Source organism: Symphodus melops (assembly GCF_947650265.1).
Source record: "Symphodus melops genome assembly, chromosome: 12".
NCBI classification, from domain to species: domain Eukaryota; kingdom Metazoa; phylum Chordata; class Actinopteri; order Labriformes; family Labridae; genus Symphodus; species Symphodus melops.
This window is the reverse complement of record NC_136702.1, coordinates 24,140,527-24,158,393: the sequence shown is the minus strand read 5'-3', so window position 1 is coordinate 24,158,393 and position 17,867 is coordinate 24,140,527. Positions and strand designations below refer to the sequence as shown.

The window sequence follows — 17,867 nt, the reverse complement described above, 5'->3', positions numbered from 1 at the left end:
CTTTCAGAGGGTGACGACAGATGTGCTGTCTGGAAAATGTTGACCTTTGAGGGTCAGAAATACACATAGTTACATGACTCCTAATACACCCGGGTGCACACACACACACACACACACACACACACACACACACACACACACACACACACATGGATATGCTAGGTGAAACAAGCACATGCTGTCAAAGCTCCAGGGTCGATGATGAATGTAACTCGCAGATATCCATGCCAAGCGCGAGAGACTTTTAGGGTCTTTAGAAAAAGATACAGCCTGCCTGTTTTTACTCCTCTCTTACATCATAATCTTTTATCCCTGTCTGTTTTTTCTCTGCAACAAAAAAAAGCCCTTTTTCAGCATTCATGATGTACCTTTTCATTTGCACAGCAGACGTTTGATACACAGCACACGTCTCGTGACTTACGTGCAGAAATAAAATGTTCCACATCGTTACCGAGTCGGCGGGCGACTTGAGTCACTTGATCATTAGGTTACACGCTGCACGGGTTTCTGCACACTCTCTTTATGGAGCTTTAGGGAGGACACATCCATGCACTCAGAGTATAGAAAGACACCACGGACTGGGTCTTTCACACATATGAGAAATCATTCTTCAAGAGGAGAAGAGAGTGCGTAAATCCTGAACACGAGCAGATCAGGGTTATGAGACGCGCAGGCTGTAAAGATGATCACTTTATGTCACAGAGCACGCGGCCTTTTCACTGTTGCTCTGTGCTGCATTGTAAAATGAGACCTGCTGAATGTCTCAGACTTTCTTTAGCTCCCTTCTTTTGCACCAAAAAAGTGGATCTCTGGAAATGTGGCAACGTGCCCCAAACACAGAGTGATGAGAATCACAAACAGCCGGGCGATCAGAGAGCTTGTAAACAAGCCAACAGTTTAAGCAGATGAAGTTCCATGCAAATGGAATGAGTCTAATTATTTGAAGATATTTACCATCGATCTCTCAATCTCTCTGATCTCCCCAAACACAAACAACAGCCTTGTTTTAAAGAGAGAGAGCGTGAAAGCTAAGAGGGGGGAAGCTGAAAACTCAACCTCAAATAAAAATGATTTGATTTGTGGTTCACAGAAACTAAAATAAAACTCTGCTCATGGCTGAGTGCTAAAGATGCCACAGTGTATAGTAACAGGATCTGCAGAACAGAAGCTGGTCGCATTCTCCTCTCAGGAACCACAGTAGTACCTGGACCCTCTCACACATGGTCGTAACTGTGTCCTAGCACGAACCGAGAGACCAAGACATACCTGAGTGCTCAGAGACGGAGACATACCTGAGACCTGAGTGCTCAAAGACTGAGACATACCTGAGACCTGAGTGCTCAGAGACTGAGACATACCTGAGACCTGAGTGCTCAGAGACAGAGACATACCTGAGACCTGAGTGCTCAGAGACCGAGACGAGACCTGAGACCTGAGTGCCCAGAGACCGAGACATACCTGAGACCTGAGTGCTCAGAGACCAAGACATACCTGAGACCTGAGTGCTCAGAGACTGAGACAAGACCTGAGACCTGAGACGAGACCTGAGTGCTCAGAGACCGAAACGAGACATTTAGAGATCAAGACCGAGAGAAGACCAAGACCATACATATCACTAAAAAAATCCTTATCTAGTTGCAGTGGGCGTGTCATTCACTTAACCAGGGGATACAAATCAAATTATGAATTGAGGTAATGAATTCTTTTAGAAAGATTCCTTCTCCTATAAATCACAGTAAAGATGAAAAACAGCCTGTCAGGTGGTCTTGATTTAAAATCCACAGACTGATTCAAAATGCTTCAGATTCCAAGAAAAGACCTTCAAAGACAAATCTTGACTACTTACACCACTCGTCGTAGTGTAATATAAAGACTGCTGCAAGCTTTACATAACTCACATGTATTTTATTTCTCTCTACGCATCGTGAAGGAGTTTCACATGAAAAGCTGCAGCGGCCCTCAAAGTTTTAAGGAGTGAAAAAAACAACTTTTTCAGCTCGTTTTCGTTGATAATTCGAAGGAGCTAAAGTTTATGTGACATTTTGAAATCTGTATTTAAAGTGTAACATGGATGATTGGCAAAGCACACACTTTGGACATGTTCTCTTTTGAATAGTTTGCATGCAGCACCACATGTATGGTGATTTTTTTCAAGGTGAAGTGAAATATTTCTGGCTTTGAAAGTCTGCAGCAGTGTGAGGAAGACTTCCTCAAGCACAGCCTCTCAGAGTTTAAACACTTTTTATTGTGCGACACACACAATGTGGTCTTTGTGCTGCAGGTTGAATTTGAGAGGCAGACAGCGGAGGTGACGAATAGACGCCAGCGAAGGTGATGGAAGGGAGTGACACCGCAGTTATGTCCCCTGGGAGGAGCAGGTATGGGGACTGAAGCGACTCTCTGTCAGAAGAAAAGGAGAATAAAAAACAGAGATGGCTGTAAGAGTGCAAACATCCTCGCAGCTGCATTTGCATTTGACATTTCCAGCTTTCAGCAGACACTTAGGAAGTAAAAATGATTGCAGTTTCAAAAAGCTATGCAGCACAAGCAAAAAATATATATACATGTATATATATACATTTGGCAAAAATCTCTTTTTTCCCAAATGTACAGCCTGAATCCCAAATGAATTGTTACTTCTGCAAAGTGAATCTCCCGTTACCCCGGACTGAGACGTACCAGTCAGGAATCATCATTGAAAGATAGTTTCTTAGTGTGACACATGAAGAGCAAAACACTAAACAGTCTCCCCATCAGCTGCAGATAAATACCCCATCTATCCAGAGAAAGATGGATGCAACAACAATGACACTATTACCCGCTGAGGAAGCTTTTCCCACCACACCCTCTGCAGCTCCCGATGAAAAAAAAAACCCGATGTGAGTGCAAGAAGTGTCTGACAGTACACGAGAGCAGCTAATTAAATCCTTAAAACTTCAAAAATGTAAGTTATCTCCTGCTGACAGCCAGCTCCACCAGTGTTTTGCAGCCCTGAATTCCTGATTAGCAGCATGCGAGCAGGAGTGAGGAGGACGTAGCAGAGCGCCTGTGTTTATTTAATCTGCCTGGAGTGCAAGATGGAGGGGATGAAAATGGATGGATGTGGTCGCAATTTAAAGAGTTGCATCCTATTTATCATTCTCGATCAATTCCTGGATGCAGTTCACGTTAATATTTCATTCATTTCCCCTTTAATTCCAGTGCCTGCCATGGACTTTTGTAAAGACGCAGCATACATCAACACACTTTAAAACTATGACATTGAGAGTTTTTTATAAATGTAACCCTGATTTTTATAAAGTTTCTGCTGTATGTCATCATTTCACTTTATGTCAAAAATACATGTTTTAGTTTTGTTTCTGAAACTCGATCCTCTGCGTCCTTCGTTTACATGATTCACCTGAAGTCAAATTATCCTTTGACTTGATTTTCTGTTTTTTTTTTTTTTTGTTTGTTTTCAAACCGCTCTGAGATATAACGTGTCGTGTAGATGTTCAACAATAAAGCTTTCTCCTATTTGTTTAAGGAACACTATTTCACCAATGTGATAACCGTCCAACCCTTCTTCACAGAGCGTCATGTGGTTGTGACATGTTCAATGTTCAATCATGAGAATCAACTAAACCAGATTCTCTTTTTGGTCCGACGAGGACTTAAACTAGCAACCCTCCTGGAGCCGCCCCAGGACCCAACGACCTGAGAGACTGCCACCTAGCTTGCAGTACCAAGCTGCAGAATACAATCTCTAATAAGCCTTTTGATTTAGCACCTTTTATCTGCACGAACATGTGAGGGAATGTTCCCGAGAGGAGAGAGCAGTCACTTTATAACTTCTATTCTTAACACTGCGGAGTCACTTTTTGTTCGGGGGGGAGAGAAGGAGACAGATTGAACGTCTGTTGAGTTTTCTTTTCTCCTCCTGGCTCTTGGTTGTTCTCCAGCCGTGTGTTGGCAGGAGGATGTGGCAGGAACCATTAGGATGAGAAATGACAGTAAAGTCTGGGCCAACCTTCAGGGCCTGCGCAGAGGAGAGTTTTAACAACCACATGTGCTCAAACAACCGCACACACACTAACACACCCTCAGAGTGCAGAGGACATGAATATGCATGCGTCTCATGCAACAGCAAGCGTCGTGTTCGTTCTCACTTCAGCGGCACTCTCGCTCTTTTTTTTTTTAGGCAAGCCCTCACAGAACCAGCTGCAGGTGTGTCCAAGCTTGAACAATTAAGAGAAGAGGTTGACCTTTATCGGCGTGGACTTCTACCTGCAGTGCCCGTAGGATCCGGAGCGAGCCGAGCCGTGCAGACAAAAGGAGAGCAGCACTTAGGGATAACAACCGCAGCAGACTTCTCACTTCACAGCTGTTTCAGCGCTATGATGAATTATTTCACGGCCGCGGTGATTCACCATAAAGCAGACAATGAATCCACTCTGACAGCCCTCTTCCAGGCTGTGTACTGTAAGCCTTTTATTCTGGCGTGTGGAGCTCCTGCACTCATTATGTAAAATTGAAAAGCATCATCGCAAATCAGTGTTGGAAAATTGCAAATGAGCGCTTTGAAAAGAATAGTCAGGAAGGAGGGTAAAAGTTAACTCGACATCACACACTGCACGTTGGAGTCGATTTAAAGGTTTTAAAAACACGCCTGCAGCCAATGATAACACATCAGCGGTCTGTGTGCTGCCTACGTACTCGTGTGGCTGTTCCAGAGGAGCCGAGCTCATGGTAAATTCTTAGCGGCGTGCATTATTTCCACACCAGGCAGCAGAGTACGATCCACTGAGTGAAGGATGTCTTCAACACGTTCAGACCCTCCGACCAGTGCGTCTTTTTCTAGGATGTCTAGATCTATAATTATAGCTTCATCAGTCTTCATCCAGACACACACACACACACACCTAGGATTGATTGTCTATTGTTATATTCCTGCGCCACATCCTGCTAAACTGATTGTTTTTTTTAACAAGATTGATTTTTGAATGGTACATAATGACCATAAAAGGAAATAAATCAAAGATCAATGCTCTGGCTTTTAGTGAAGGGTCATGAATGACACCTGAGGACAAAGAGGGGACGACTCTTCTGGTTTTATTTCTCTTCATGCTTAAAACGCATCCGAACAATAATGAACTACAAATAAGGATGCTGGTAGCCTGGTGGTTGTCGTGCTGTGTGTGTGTGTGTGTGTGTGTGTGTGTGTGTTGTTTGTTTCCCTTGTGTGCTTTAATGTTTCCTAGTCTTGTTTATTTTAGTCTTCAGTGTGTTTCCTTGTGTCCTCCTGTGTTGCCTGTAAGTCTATTTCCTGTGTTTTAAGACTAGTCTTTAGTGTTTCCTGTTTTATTTTGTAGTATCTGGTTCAGGTGGTGTCAGTGTTGGGTTTTACTTTGTACTTGTCCTCAGTATTCTGGTCTTGTGTTTCCTGCCTGTGTGATTGCCCTGATTGTCCTCACCTGTCTGATTACCTCATGTCTCTGTCTCTGTCTTTGTCCCCCTCTGTGTCGGTTCATCATACTCAGTCTGAGCCCGTCGTTCGGTCCCTGGATTTTCTTTGTTTTTCTCTACTTGGTTTCTGGATTTCTGGATTTCTTATTTAAGTAAGTTTTGGTTTTGCCTTTTGTTTGAAAACATCTTTAGTTTTTTCTGCACATGGGTCCTCCTGCCCGTTACCGTGACAGATTGAAACAATGGCTGAAGCTCAGAGACGATGACAGAAGAGAAAAAGGGAGCGAACAGATGGTACCATGAGGATGTATGTTTGTCAGTGTCGTCGTTCACTCAGGTTTAGAAGCTTCACCATGATATTACTGATCCTCATCGCTCCATGTGGTTCTTTGGTGGCTTCACGCCTCCCTGCTTGTCAACAGATGCACATTGTCTTTGAGGCCGAGGTGTAAACAGGACGTCGTATTAAACAGCAGCAGTCTGATCACCAAACTAAATTCCTACAGAATGTTGCGATAAGATAATCTGACTTTGGGCTCAGAGGTAGAAGCTGTTATATTCCTGGTTAATTCTGACTATAAATTACGATAATTGCACAGCTTCTTAATTGTCCATCAACTTATAACGTGAGTCTTTGTCCCTTGTTTGTGTTAGTTTGATTTATACATCACGACTTTCACAGACGGTGCTCTTTAAGTCTCTCTGCTCATCCAGAGTCATGGCATCAGTCTGCAGATTCATCCAGTTCATCCTCTTCACAGGAGTGTGACACAGCGAGCTGTCTGACAGCGTGGCGTGCAGGACTTCTGGCTGGCACGCTGAACTTTAAAGCTCACTCATCCTCACGTGGTGGAGAGTTATCAGCCTCAGAGGCAGAGCCGGGTTACGCTCTGTCAGCCGCCATCGTGTAAAGGCCTCTCCCAGGAATCTGTGAAGGCCACAGGTGCAGGAAGAGGCCGAGGTCACACACACACACACACACACACACGCGCGCGCGCTTCTGTGGGACGAGGGATCAAAGTTCCTTGGCAGCCGTGGTTGAGGAACAGATGAGGGTGTGATGGAGCTCGTCATGTTCCAGTGGCACTGAGCCGACACTGTGGAGTCTCACATCAGTTCACAAGAACAGGAGCAGAACATCACGCCGCCACCTCGGTAACAGTGCGTCCTAACGGCGAGCATCAGCAGGATCACCTCTTTCTCACCGCTCTCTGATGAAGTGTCGCAGAGCACTGCCTTGCTGAGCAGTGCGATGTGACGCACGCTCTTACCTCCACGTTTCTCCTCTGTGTTCGCTCACATAGGCCGACGAGCGAGGTGACGAGGCGCCGCAGCGTTCTTATCATTGTGAACGATTTCTTTAGTTTTCTTATCTCATGCAGCAAAGCTGAGAGGGCAGCGTCTCTCCTCGTACACACTCACAGATGATCTGCTACAGACACAACTTCACATTTATGTCATTCAGTCATGATTTAGTCATAAATAGGATCAAGCTGGGCGTGCGGGCTCAGGCTGGATAAGGACACGCTTCTGTTCGTGGGTTTTTGAAGTTCTCATTCATCAGGAATAAAGTGATTTAAGGTTGGAAAGTAAAACATCAGAGAACTTCATTAAAAGAAACTTTAGTCTTTAAGATTTAATTGATGTTATTAAAAGTCGCACAGCACCTGTGGGTGGCACCAAAAAAAACCTCTTACATCTTAACAAAAGTTCAGAATAATGAGCGAGCGTCCTTGGAAGAAAAGAAAAAGTGGAAATTGCTTGAAATGAGCAAAAGCTCAATGTTCTCAGTGTGAAGCAACAGAAGCACTGGACTACGTCTCCTGTATTTAGAAATGAGTTTCTTTGATGGAAAAAGGGCGCCTTAATTATTTTTTCTTATGTGTCCAATTTTTGCTCGATTAAGCATGATGAGGGTGTGATTTGGAGATGAGTAATGTAATTACTGATAAAACTAGTCAAGAAGTACAGGGCCCATGTCTAATTTAAAATGCCTGGGCTCTTTCTTTGAACCTCAACGAGACGGCCCTTCCTGCAAATGAAACGCATGCATTTCTCTCTTTGTATTTAAGTGGGCATGGGCAGAGAATTACTGTTTAGCTTCTGTCTCTATTCTGTTACCTCTCAACTCAAAGATTACCATCTGGACTGTTTCAAATTTAATTAACTTATCCTTGCACATGTTCTTCTTATGCTTCCCTGCAAGCTTATTAAAAGAATGACATTATTTAGAGTACAAATGGATGCTGAACATGAGTGGAAATCGGCTCTAATAGACAATAATGACATTTCTTTGCTAAACATGAAGTGAACAGAGACTCTGTCCCAGACTGTCGGGGTTAGAGAAACACTGAAGAACAGCTTGTTGCCTTTTGGATTGATTATTGGGACATTATTAACTTGGGTACGCAGGGTTAATTATGTAGAAAATAATTGGTTCTGAAAATAGAAGTTTGAGTTCTGTGACAAACAGAAAAAACAAACGTATTTGTTGCAGCACGTGAAGTCGCAGCAGCACCACGGTCTTCCTCCGTTTTGATGGCATGCGCCCCGCGTGCTCCGTGTGTGGAGCGTAAGCAGCCGTGAGCCGCCGGCTTCACAAGATCACAGAAGAACGACAAGAAAAGAAAATGTTGCTCGACTTCGGTGCCTGTGTGGACGTAATGTTGATAGGGGGATGAAAAATATGATCAGGAGGCTGGATGCTGTATTTTATTTTGAAACTGACCGGAGGCTCTGTCGGACTTCCTGTCCCGGTTGTCATATCCCAAAATGTCTGGGTCTTATCTCGATCTCGGAGCGCTCTGCTCTCGGCTGACTCGTCTGATATGTCAAAGTATCCTGTGCATGGAATAAAGGTCGACTCCCATCAGCTCATCAGGGAAATAAAAAGGTAGTTCAGGATAATGCTTTAATTTAATTACACTTTTATTTTTTAATTTGACAAACAGTGAAGAGCAACAGTTAAATAAGAATCCAGGTGTGTGCAATGAAGCAAACAAACACATGAATAAGTCATTATTACACAACAGCCAGCTCCACCCGTGATTTATTTTTGAAAGTGCACCACAGTGAACGTGCAGCAGAGAATAAGCATCATTACGCTGCTGCGAGTCAGCCAGAGGAAATCCCCGACACAACTCTGTAACACATACATGACCAAATACACACAGACACACATGCAGAGGCATAAATCACTGTGACTTCCTGTCTATGGACTGTGGAGAGACGTGAGGAGAGGGTCTGCAGGCGGGGTCAAGGGGAGGAGAGGTTGGCAACAGGGCACAGATGAGCCAGAGAGAGAGAGAGAGAGAGAGAGAGAGAGAGAGAGAGAGAGAGAGAGAGAAGTGGGATGGATGGGACGTTTGATTGCATCCGTTAATCACTCCAGGTGTGTGTGTGTGTGTGTGTGTGCGCGTGTGCACCTCGTCAGTTCATTTTTATTTGATTTGCCTGACTATAAAAAGGTGCTCATTTAAACTCTTCGCTGAATTCAACACATTTTGCAAAACGTGTCGTCGACCACAGTAAACTTGCAGATCGCCGTCTATTATTTCCAACATGGCGGCTGCTTCTGCCGATGAGCCTCCAGAGCCCCCTGCAGGAGCAGATGGATTACGTCACTCGGTCTTCACCCATTCATATTTACAGTCTGTGTTTTCAAATAGGCCCCAGATCTGTGGTAACCATGGAGACAAATAAAGAAGTAATGGTGCAAGGGAACATTTGGTTTGCTTGGCAACAGTCCAGTTCGAGTTTAGTCGTGGACAGAGGTTTGAGTCAATCAGTGATGATTTCATTTGCTTGTGTAACTCGTTATGAATGCAATATGAAATGTTTAACCACGTTTCAGTGTGTTTAAGATTGCCCGTCTGGAAATAAAGCAGAGCACCAGAGTGCAATGCTGTTTCCATGGCAGCGGGTTGCAAACTTCAGTCAGTCAAGTGAGTGTTTGAGCGGTAGTTAGAGCATCAAAAGCCTCTATGACACTGTCCCTGTCACCCTGACAGGCAGAGGCGGAGCTGCTGCGGCTGCTGCTTTGGTCTTCAGCTCTCTTTAAGGAAAGGTGGAAAATGTTAAAGACAAAAAAAAAAACATGTTTTTAATTTAACGCCTGTGCTCCTGTCTAATTGCCTTTCTTCTTACAAGCGGCATTAGTGTCTTTCATGTGGCAAACACAGCCTCCGTACGCACATTTTATCATCTCTTCTTTGTTTTGTTATTAATTAGCGGACCTTCATCCTCGTGCGGCGAGGTTGGAAGAGCACAAGGAGTCTATTAATTCATCCATGACATTAATTCTTCAACTTGCCTCTGCCCTCAGAGCCCAATCCACTTCATTAGTCACTCCTCACTTTGAGTAGCAGTTAATACTAAGGCCAGAGATGGTACAGTGTCAAGCAAAATTTAATCATCTTCACTGAAAGATTTTTTTTTTGACAAGTTTTGCCATCTATAAGTCTGATGTGCTCCCTGAGATTGACACAACTATCAAACCATTTTCAGCTTCTTCATTAAAACTTTGTTCCTCTTTGTAGCTCTCTGTCACACTGAATCTTTTATGCCATGTGTGTTTTCAGCTGCCGCTTCTTCACATCCTTTCTTCTGTAATTGTCTGGAGGCCTCGCACTGATTCCAATAACTGATGCAAAAGAGACCCGGCAAGAGCAGAAGACAACAAGAGAAGCGTTTGACTCGTCACCTCCGGGCCCGGCAGGGCGACAGGTAATTTCGCAGAGTATTTGCCAGATAAACCCGGTGTTGTTTTACCAGGGCACATTATCAACAGACGCCTCGGTGCTGCAATCTTTTCCCTGTGCAAATTACACTGCCCAACCTGTGTGTATCTGTATCCATCTGAGTGTGGGGAATTCAGGGGTGATAAGAGTGTGCAGCTACAGTCCCTGCCTGAAGGCAATCATCCAACAAAACTTGTTTCCGTGTTAAAATCAAGCTGAAATCACATTTAGACAAAACTTTTTTTTTTCTCGTTCCAACACGTCATTTCGATTTTGATTTTTATAATAGAAAGGGAGAAAGCTGCTCGTCTGCGTCGACCAGCTCGAGGGGCGTGTTGATGTTTTCACTACAAGCGGATGTGAAAGCAGAACTCAGATTTGTCAAACGTTGTGATCATAAAATGAGGCGAGGTGTAGAGACACAGTGCAGGTTAGTGAGGGGGCAATGCGACAGGGACAATGTAAATAAGAGACAGAATAGGAATGCTTTGTAGAGTTAGACACAATGTGCAGAGAGGAGAGAGAGGGAGGTCTGCACACTCTTCAGCTCCCGATGAGCAGTGACTTCCTACGCTGCTCTTAATAAAGAGGAACCTTCCCCTCTTTATTGCTGTTCATACTTGTTTTTGTCCCGCACCTGTATGCAGTTAACCTGGATGTGCCCACACTAGTATAGACATAATAGCAGAGAAGAACATACTAGCTAACAAAAAAACCAGGATGCAGCAGATTAATCATGTGCACTGACATGACACTGGCCGTGTGCAGACAGTCTGTGGGTGTGCACCCCCCCACCCCCTCCCCACTCGCTCCAGGTGTTTGCTCCTGATCATACCTGCTCTTTTGAAACCACCACTAAATGTTGAACTCGAAAAATTGTGGACTACAAAGTCACGACTTTGGGTGAATTTTTTCTCTGCTGTGTGCAGTTGATAAATGTATCTCTGACTTTTCTCAATGCGTGATGCAACCAGATCCTTAAATAGGTCAGGGTTTGTTTTTTTTAATGTGCTGCATGCTTTCTCTGATATTTCTCAATAGAGAACATTGCTGTGGATCTGTAGACCAATTCAATGCTGTTGTTTATGTTGTCAGGGAGGTTGTAGCCACTTGCTTAGCCTACATTTAAACATCCCTATCAGTTCTGGATGTGTTGTTTCCCATCGCACTGATAAAACACAAAATATGGGAAATGGGAAAAAACTGGGAAAATCCAGTTTATGTCAGCAAGAAACACAAGTAGAAAACTGAGAGCAGCTTAACATTAGCTGGTTGAAAGTTCACATTTTTGAAGCCTTTACTGAGATATGATTAGTATTATCAGGATGTTTTTTTTTTCTTCATACTAATCGTCATCATTGTTGATTTACAGACGAGGTATTACGCTGACATTGAAAGAGTGCTGACGCTTGGTGGTCTCACTTCAGTCTGTCCCTGTTAAGTGCAGCCTGTCATTAAAACAAGCCTGTAGAAGCCTGACATCCTCTGTCACCTGTGCTGCTCACATTTGTCGATGCCTGCAGCCTCCTCCCAACATCCCCATTACGTCTGAGCTCAGTTTGGTCCCGGGGAAACTGGTGATGAGTGAAGGAACCAGAGAAGCAGGAGATGACGACACGCTCCCGAGACACATTCTGAATCAGCTCCCCTCCTCTGGGAATGAACTTCTCAAAGACTCTGCACCTCCAGAGGCCCCACGGCCCCTGGTGCTGACGGACGTCCAGGTGGTCGGCCGTGAGGGACGAAGGGCCCTGCAGCAGATGGACGAAGGACCCTGAAGCCTTCAGGGTCGCTGTGAGACGCAGCACAGCTGAAAGAGTGCAACTGGGACTGCCATCATCAGCATGGCCATATATGGACCTCATCCCCTCCATGTTAATTACTGTCAGACTGTACAGTAAAACACTGCTGATCTTTGGTGGCCACTTGTTTGTGTCCAGTTGTATTTCAAGTGTATAAAATGTCATAACAAGATGGAACCCCTGAAGATACTGAGCTTCTCCCGGGCTTTAAATGAAGCAGAAGTAACAAGTTACATCTGAAATGAAAAGCATCATCCTGATCGTCCTTCAGGAGGCATATTTCAAAGCTTTACTCGTCTTTGTTAGTCTAAGAGAAGCACAGTGTCCTGGATAGCATTAACTGCTATTTACTATCAGCAGAAAGAATCCAAAATATTCATGAGGATAATTTTATACTAGTCACAGTAATATCATTGAAAGAAAAACAAAAAACAATATGCACCATACTGGCTAACAATGGGCTCAGCAGTCCACCGTTATGCTCAGCTCCCCCGCTGTCCGAAAGGGCCAAAAACTTTAGCCTCATGTCCTCATTAGCCTGAAGCTTAAAAAGACAAATGGAAATAAACACTTAGAAATAAAAAAAAATTTTAATTATCTTTATTTTGCTATTAAAATAGATTTTCAAGTATCTTTTTTCACTTAATTTAATCAGTTTTATTATGTTTAATTATTTGTTGCATGGTTTAAAGAAACAGAAAAAACAATAACATTTTAAGTAGATGATTAATCCAAAAATATCTTCGTAACAAAGCTAAACACAGTTCCCTTAGCTCCAAAACATGAAGAAATAGATGAGTGTATAAAGGGTTTGCAGTCTTGTTAGTGAACTTGTTTAAAGTAATTAAACATCTGAATTTATAGTTGCACCAATAATTGCATTTCTTCTTTAATGTTCGATCTTAGCTGTGAACCTAAACCTTGTTTGTGGATCTCTGGAACCTTTTCCAGATATCTCCTTTAAATGCAGCCGGACCACTGCAGTGTGAAGTCTGTTAAGCGGGAACACGTCACTGAGTCTTAAGTCAATGTAAACATGTTTGACAGCAGCAGCTCCCATCAGTAACATGATAGCAGCAACAGGGAGCGTCCTGAACGCCCCTACGGAGAACGTCTTTTCACACCTGCAGGCCATGAGCTCCAACACCAGGGCCACCATCCATCCACTCCTCTTCAGGCCAAGGTCAATGTCTGGAGGTGGGGGGGGGACCATGGGAAACATCACTCAGCCCAGGTCAGACCTCCTGGGAGGGGATAACTTAAGGATGTCGGGTTTCTCGTGTGGTTAATGTTTCGAACACTTTGGAGGAGAGGTGAGCGGGTTTCAGACTTGAAATCATTTCTTTTTCAACAAACTCTTTGTTTGCTTCAGCTAGTTTGATGAACATTCAGAAGCTGCTGAAAGGCCTTTAATTGAATAACAAAATACTCATTAAGACTCGTCCTTCACAGCCTTAAATGCTAACCACACAACAACATTAGCCATGGTTGCCTTCCACCCTGACCAGACCTTTGTTACATGTCCCACAGTGACAGAGATTATCTTCAAACCTGTGCTATGCCATGCTAAATGATGACTTTTCAGGCTTAGAAAGAGAGGTATCTGTAATAATGAATCTCCTTCAATGACAAACAGCTACGACTGAAAACAGACCATTAGGCAGCCACACAAAACAAACTAAAGAGACAAACACGACTGATTTTGGTGCTCAGTGTAAGTAAAAAAAGATCTGCTTTGTGATCACTCTGGGTCCACTGAATGGGTTTTGTAATTTTGTTATAATTGTCCAAGCTTAACAAAATCCAAACCCAATTTCAGGAGTATTTAAACCCTTAATGAGAGAAGTTTGAGATTCATAGTGGACAAGAAACCTCTCGAGAGTCTGGTGACGTGGTCTAGACTGTGAAGGATGAACGGGTCACACAAATTCATGACTTTCCCCCAGGAGACAAAAGTATGACTGACTTTATGAGGTCATACATGCTTTGCCAGCAGGAGTCGGCCTGATAATCTGGGACTGTAACATACAAACTGTTGCAATTTTCAGAGGAAGTACATGTTGCTAGTTTAAGACAAGGATGGTGACGCTGCCATCTTTAAAAGTTTGCACTCTTGAACCCGTTTACAGGAGAACCTGCAAGCCACCTACCAAGTCATCTGTTGCCTCCATATTTCACACTGATTATCTAAAGCTTACCTCGAGTGTTGACATTGTGCCAACATATATTTTCAACACTTTCAGAGTCCATCTCCAGGTAATGCAACATCAAGACGTCAAGGTGAGTTCAAGTATATGGGAGACATGTTTGTTACCTTGCATTGATACAGACACATAAAGTAAAAATACCAAAAATGTACAACGCTTTCACCGTGAATGAAAACTCTTCAAACCCTCATTTGCTGATATCGATGAAAAAACAAAACTCTGGTTGGCTCTAAAGACTTGAACAAACCAGCGAGCCAGAGAAGACTTTGTCTCGCTCCGCTTGTTGCCAGTGTTAAAAAAATTGTTGTCAACCTGTCGCTGCCATGATGGAGTCCTTGGAGTCTTAGCAAAGACAAAGTGGAATATGGTTTAAGTCAGTGTTTTGTTTCAGCCAAGTCTACAAACCATTCATCAACATGGTTCAGAGGTTTCATGAGAAATAGCTCAAATTTCATTTTCACTCAGACAAAATCACCTTATGTGTTGGTGCAGGACCGTTTTTGAGATACAATCTTCCTTCACAAATCACCTGAAGCTTGTTGCCATGGGAATGGGATCAACTTATTCTTCTTGCATGAACAAGAGAGGAAAACAAGCAGTAAGAGAGCCCTCATCAGATATGTCGCTCAGCAGCCTCGGGTGAGTTTCATTATCACCCAAGTGCTCAAGAAAAGCTGAAAGAATCCAAAGGTGCCTCCGTGGCACAAAACAGACGGACAAAAAAACATGCCAAACAACTTAGGACAGATACAGAACAAAACTGCACTTCATTTTGCCTCTAATTACACTAATGGAAGTCTCTTTGTAGGCCCCAGTGCTTCCAAACCGAGGAGCTAAAAGAGGATAGGCACTCTGCTAAAGGCCCCTTTGTGCCGGGTAAGCCCCCGGCTTAGACAGGGAGGGAGACAGGACCAGCTGTAATTAGTTTAGCTCCCTGGCTGGTTCACATCTTGCCAGGAGAGGGCTTTGCCCACTGAAAGGTGTCTCCACAGGGCTCTATGGCTAAAATGAGGGCGGATCATCTTGGTCCTATATGGATGAGGTGGGGGATTTCTAACCTCCTATCTGACATGCTGTGACTAAATTGGACGAGGGGGAGCCACACAATGTCGGCGGTTAGAGGGGTGAAGGGACCTAATTATAAGAGTAGTCAGAGAGAACAGTGAGATATTCACTCAACCACTGAGACCAAGAAGCGTCTTGTATAACTCCTGATATAAAGGTCAAGAATCCATTAAACAGGAACCTGGCCGGCTCTGGGCTCATGTGGCATGTGGTATTTGAAAATAATTGTTGGCATAATGAGCACACAGGAACAGATGAATGGGATTACCAACATCAGGATTACTCAGAGCTATGCATATCTTCTATTTAAGAATTGTACACAAAACAGCCTTTAATCAAATCCCTCTCATCTGGCGCTTACATGGGCGGACAGACATAATGCCAAACATATTTTTTATTAATGTAGAAGAGTACAATGCTGACTGCAGTCCAAACAGAATAAAAAAAAGGGCATCTGTCAAAAGGCCATGAATGAAGCAACAACCTTTCAATGTGTTTTTAGAGAGGCAACCTGTCTCACTCCCGCCTCGTTGAATACAGCAGGCTGGTTGGCAGCTCAACTCTTAGATGTACGACACGAAAGGCCATCGCACACTGACTTCCATTTATGTGGTCGAAAATGACGCACGTTAAAAAAGAATTGTGATCCGATGTTGTGTCAATCATGTCTGCGTACTGACTCTGAAATGTTCGTCCGTCGTTATTTTTCTTTCGGAACAGGTTCGTTTTTTTGTGTTTTTTTGCACCCACAGTGTGTGTGTGTGTGTGTGCATGTGTGTGTGTGTGTGCAGTGTCCCTCAGCTGCTGTGCAGGATCAGTTGAATTGGTGACTTTCCCTTTATAATGTTGTGAATGTCTTCCAGTATAGAGAGCAGCGTATCAAGCCGGACCTCTCCTGGAAGTGATCGAGATCGTTCTGCTGTCTTTAAACGTTCCTCACTCTTGTCTTGTTTTCATTTTTTTTCGAGAAATGAAAGAAGCACACAGTCATCTTCACAGCTTGATCACTCTGCAAGGCATTTTTTTGTCTCGTGATGAACATTTTCTGAATTAATAGAAAAATAAATACAGCTGAGTCAGTGTGCGTCACGTTTTTAGTTCGAATTACACATCCGAAAAAAAGTGACTCATTGTGCAAAGACCTTAAAGGTAACCTTTTAGATCTCCCTATAAAAAATGAAAAGCCTTATGAGTGCAGAGTCTGTTGTTGAGGGATTCAGTTTGGTGTCTGAACTGTTGTATTTTCTTTTCAGAGTTTTAATAAAAACATCTTATTGCATTTTGAGGCCTTGGTTGTTTACAGAAAAACAGTCCAAAGAAAGGGAAACATAATTGTTGTAAAAAGAAAAAATCCCAGAAGACTTTTTTTTATCATCTGAAGAAGCCTGAATATAAACAAAGATAAATCAACTTAATGAAGCTGAATAAACAACACCCAGCACTTGTTAAAGAACGTCTTTGCATGGCAGGTTGGGGCTGAGAACATGTTGGGACAGTCTGTCTTTACCAATGTTTGTCTTCACCACAGTTGTTTCCCATTTTCATTGAGATTTTTTTTTTCCCACTGTGGATGTTGTCTTTGGGAGGTGGGTCGTTCACGCCTCAGTGAGCAGCCTTCAATGGTTCCCAACCCAGAGTCGGCCATTTTTCCCAGCCCTTTGGCCTGTTTGAATGGATACCCTCTCCCCTCATTTACCCTCCCACATGAAAGAAAAGGTCCTAAATAATCTCCCCATGCTTTAATCAGGGGAGCTCAGGAGGATTGCACTGATCCAGGAGGTTTGTGCCTTTGTGCCGGCCTTGACCGTCTTGATTCGGTTGACATTCTCTGGCAAGGTCCACCGCCCGGGGCCTTTTTAATTTGCTCTCTATTGACTCTGTGTTAATTGGGTTGGGGAGAGATGCATCCAGATTTCAACCCCAAGTTCAGTCATTTTAAACCTTCATTGTGTTTTTCACACTTTTTCCTCAAAAGATGCACAGACCTGCTGTGATGCAGGCCCCATGAAGGAAGGGGGAGGAGTGGGAGAGTAGAGGAGGGGACGTGTTGGAAGGAAAGGAGGAGTTTTGATTCCAGCTTTGAAATGTGTGTTTGAGAAAGGCGGAGATTACAGCCGGTTGGATTTAGCCTTTAATCAACACTGTATTTCTTTTGGCTGTTTTGTGATTGGATAAATGCATTGGGATTGTAAAGCCATTGGATTTGGCCAGACCACATCTGAAGGTCTTACCGCCTGTGTTCACTGACACTCTTTTCTGGCATTGGCGGCGCCCATTTTCGACACAAAACAAATGCAGTTCAGCGTTTTTGCACGCACATCACAATGAGCACAAACTTGCCCTCAGTGTCATCGGTTTCTTATTGCCTGGTTCAAAATAGTTTAACTTCTGGAACATTGCCATGCTTGTGAATGTCACTTCTCACACACCAACCAATTAAAATCCAGAATGGCTCCTGACATCAACTTTGTCAACAACAATGACGAAGGAGAAACTAATGGGACTTGTCAAGGACGGGATTTCTTTCTATTATTTTCATGTTTTCTTTCTCTTGTGTCCTTCAATCAGGTTAAATATAACACATAATGCAATTTAAAATTGACCTTACA

General features: G+C 43.4%; 1 long non-coding RNA gene across 1 annotated transcript; it reads left to right on the top strand.

The window, feature by feature from the left end:
* Window positions 1-9,200: 9,200 nt before the first annotated feature.
* Window positions 9,201-12,088, top strand: LOC306833246. Its single transcript, XR_013780326.1, has 3 exons — window positions 9,201-9,389; window positions 10,026-10,170; window positions 11,708-12,088. It is a non-coding gene; the product is annotated as an uncharacterized lncRNA (long non-coding RNA).
* The last annotated feature ends 5,779 nt before the right edge of the window (window positions 12,089-17,867 follow it).